This window comes from Chenopodium quinoa, unplaced genomic scaffold (genome assembly GCF_001683475.1).
Source record: "Chenopodium quinoa cultivar QQ74 unplaced genomic scaffold, ASM168347v1, whole genome shotgun sequence".
Classification (NCBI taxonomy): Eukaryota; Viridiplantae; Streptophyta; class Magnoliopsida; order Caryophyllales; family Amaranthaceae; genus Chenopodium; species Chenopodium quinoa.
In genome coordinates, this window is record NW_018742684.1 from 1926405 (window position 1) to 1930611 (window position 4207).

Genomic DNA, 4207 nt, shown 5'->3' on the forward strand with positions numbered 1-4207 from the left:
TGTTGAACTTGAAAAAGGTGACACGTGGAACATATTCTGTTTTAGGAACGATTTTTAATATATAAGTATAGATATAGATAGATAAGACTTCAATGGGGAAAACAAAAAGAAAAGATTAGAATACATTCTCTTTTAAATGTATATTTATAATTATTAAATGTTTATTTATAGCCTTAAAGACTACATATTAACATATATAATTGCCCTTTGATAGAGTATAAAACATATTCTTAGGCCTCAACCATAAGCTTAAGCTTTTGGTTGAGTTGGTCCTCTAACATATATGGTATCGGAGCCAATGTGACATAAAGGTCACGGGTTCGAATCTCATCCACCCTTCACTTTCAAGTGGAATATTAAGCGTTGGATATGAGGAGGGCCATGCCGTATCCACACTTCTAGCCCAAACGGGCTCTCGTGTGAGGGGGTGTGATAGAGTATAAAACATATTCTTAGGTCTCAACCATCAGCTTAAATTTTTGGTTGAGTTGGTCCACTAACACCCTTATTGTTACTATTATTATTAATTATAAAGGAAAAGCAGTATAAGCTGTATAGCCTTATTATGGTAAGAGTGGTGCACTGGCTAGCTTTGAAATTGAAAAAAATATAGGACCCCAGATGACAGTATCTATTTCTATTACTTCATAAGTTGATATTACAAGGCTTGCTACATTATCCAACGAGAGGCCAAGAGGGTTTGTGGGGTTTGTGTTGCGCCTTGAAAGACTCTAGAGAATTCATCAGGTAATCTCTTTAGATTTTATTTTCATCTTTTATTATGTTTCTACTTCATTCATCCATCTAAGCTATGGCTAATTATGCTCATAATCATCCTATCTTTTCATATAGAGTATTTGATTAGTTTGCTTTAGTGGTTGTAACTTATACTTCGTATCATTCATCTTAATCATGTCATAATTTATTTTTTTTGAGGAAAAATCATGTCATAATTACATCACTTACATGTATGAACGGCATATATAGGAGTAGTAATATATTTGCCCATTTTCATGACTAACTACATAAAAAATATTGGGGGTTTCAGTAATTTAATTTTTTCTTTATTTTTTTTCGGAAGAACTATTAAGTTTGGTGTAAATTTTCTTTTAATTTTCTCTCTTGAAGTTATATATGATAGATTGCATGTCTTTTATATATATGACTATCTATGGCCATTATGTTTGTTCAGTTTACTTGATCTGATTTTATATGAAATTTGTTTATATAATCTAAACTATTTTAGTTTGATGTGATATTTTCTTATCCAATTAGGATTTTTTTTTTGGTGTTTTAATTTTTTTATTTATTTTTTAAAAAAATGGATATGATATTATACTATAAATATTTATTATTGCATTTGATTTTCTTAGACGGAGTTCCTAATATATTTACCACCATTTGAAAGTAAGTGTTGAAATTTGAATTCTAATATCAAAATTTTAAGATTGAATATTAGAACTGTTTTTTGATTAATTTTAATTGGGTTGGGTAGTTTTGGATAGGTTTCGACTTACGCTTGACCATCTTGACCCAAAATATTTGGTTTCACACATAATATTTAATTTTTGAACTTTGTGTTCATGACCAATTATCGGGATATTATTGAACTATTGATGCCGACTCGAAAATTTCCATGTATATATATATTGTCCATTAGTTTAGATGCGATGGAAAGAATTTCAAATATTGTCCATATATAATTTAACTATTATTACACCAATAAAATTATGGGCATGTTCTGTTCAGCATAATTTCAATTCAATTTAGTTCAGTTTCTAATTTTCTTCTCTCATAAACAATTCATTTTATCTCGATTTATTCAATTCATCAGTTCACTTTAGCCCTAATCATTTCAGTTCAATTCAGTAAATCTGAACAACCCCTAAATGGGGAAATTCCGTGTTTCTGATGGTGAGAAACAAATTTGTTTCTTATAATGGCATTTTCGTGAATAAATCAACAACTTTTTCATTATTGTGGGCTCCACAATTGAATAAAGTTGTTGATTTATTTACGAAAATGTCATGTGAGAAACAAAAACCATGAGAAACTAGGACATCCTCCCCGACCCTAAATGTAGTCACTAGTTTAGTAAGGAAGCAAGTGTTCTATACTTTTATTTACTAGCTATACCTGATTTTTACTTATTTGAATTTATCTTAACTTATTTGAACTTATTTAAACTTGTTTTAGTTGTAAATTGAACTTGGGTAACCCTTATCAGAACTTTTTAATCCTGAACTGAATTTCTTATCTTAATCTAACTAGATTTATATGAACTTATATGCACTTATTAGACCTGACATAAGTGAAAATAAGAGGAATGGAACATGCCCTAATTATTGAGTAGGAGATGTTGATTTGATCTAATATGACTTTTCCTTGCCTTATTTGATGATACTATTTGAAATAAGTTCAATTAAGCGTAGCCTAAGATTCTCCATCCAACTAATTGATATTTCTTGTCGTTGTTACATGTCCTGTTGGGAAATTTGAATTGATGAAAGTGAATATTTTGAAGTAACATTTTTTTTGTTTGTAAATGAAACCTTCATTTTTATTTTTACTTTTGACAAAAAAAAAAAAAAACCTTTATTAAGGTGCTAGAGCAAGTTTCAACAATATGTCAATAAATAAAGGACCATATTTTATATATATATATTTTTTTTCCTATTTTTCAAATGTGAGTACAACAAGCCATTCCCAGAAATCAATCCACCAGAGATCAATGCTCAATTTGGTGATAATAATGTCCTAATCAGAATTACTTGTGTCATTCAAAAGGGAGTTTTCAGTAAATTAACCAGGAAGATTGAAGATTGTCATCTCTTTATTACAAACATGAATGTTGTGCCTATCAATGGTAATGTATCCCATTTAACAATTGTCGCTGAGGTATGTATTTTCATCTCTCTCTATCTTTTAAAGTTATCCTTTTCAATTTCAAATTATTTGCAACGATTTGATATTAATTTTTGCAAATATGTTAAAACAAAGATTTACAATATAGTATTATGTACAATGACTTTAAAATCTTTGTTATAAAACTAGTTCATATATATAAAGTTATAATCTTATGCAATCATATTTTGATACTTGTAGATGGAATCGGATTTCAGTAAGAGTCAAGAAGATTTGGTGAATGATCTTCATTCGATTTTCCTGTAGTCAACAAGATTATATACGTATATGATGCATTTATCCATAATTATGTACTTAATAAGTTAGCAATTTGGTCAATTTTCTTTCATTATTCTATCTCTCAAAAATCAAGTCCTCCCTATTTCTTTGTAACTCTAGAGACTATCAGTGTATCGTTGGTCTTCCAGGCTATTGATTGTAAATCGTAAGTATCTTTTCACTGTTATTAATTGCTTATTAGGAGGATAATGCTCAGAATAAAATTTCTCTCTTTTTATCAAGTTTGTGAGAGTTTAAGGGAGTATCTATGGTTTTTTATTCAACATCTACATTGTTCAATGGTAGTGATGTGATGGGAGTTTGGGTGATATTACGTGCGATAGATATTGCTTTTTGTCAAGGGAATTGCTAGAATGAGAAAATAATATCCTAACATATGTCATTGTCAAAATATGAGAAAGTTCAAAATAAAAAAGAAAGGAATTTGAATTTTAAACCAAGATAATGTGTCAAGGGATTAGTGATTTTCTTATTTTAAAGATGCTTATATGAAATAATAACATGAAGAATTATACATTTAAAACGTTAAATCTTATCTGCGATGATCATAATTTTTTTATTACACTTTGTTTGAATTAGAAGAAATGGAGGGAAAGGAAGGGAAGGGAAGTGGAAGAATACACTACGTAATATCTTTTATTTGGATAACAAATGATGAGAGAGGAATTGAAGGAAGTTGAAAAGGAGAGAAAGGGAGAGATTAATTTGTAAGATATTGATCTCTCTAACTAACCATGGAGAAATTTAAAGGAAAACTCATATGTTTTCCGTCCCCTCCAATAATCTATCCAAACACACTATATTATGCTATGTTTGCATAACAAATTAGAAGGGAAATGAAAGGGAGGGAAATAGGAGGAAGGGGAAGTGGAGGAAATGATGAGCACCATTTTCCTTCCAAATCTCTCCAATTTTGAAGGGTGCTCTTTATTAAAGGAGGAGGGAAAATGGACCCCTCCTTCCCCCTCCCCTTCCCTCCCCCAACATATTATCCAGACAAGGT

The 4207-nt window shown here is 30.0% G+C and overlaps 1 long non-coding RNA gene across 1 annotated transcript; it reads left to right on the forward strand.

The window, feature by feature from the left end:
* Positions 1–757: 757 nt before the first annotated feature.
* On the forward strand, positions 758–3415 carry LOC110722720. The gene is made up of 2 exons (XR_002511632.1): positions 758–2898; positions 3106–3415. It is a non-coding gene; the product is annotated as an uncharacterized LOC110722720 (long non-coding RNA).
* The last annotated feature ends 792 nt before the right edge of the window (positions 3416–4207 follow it).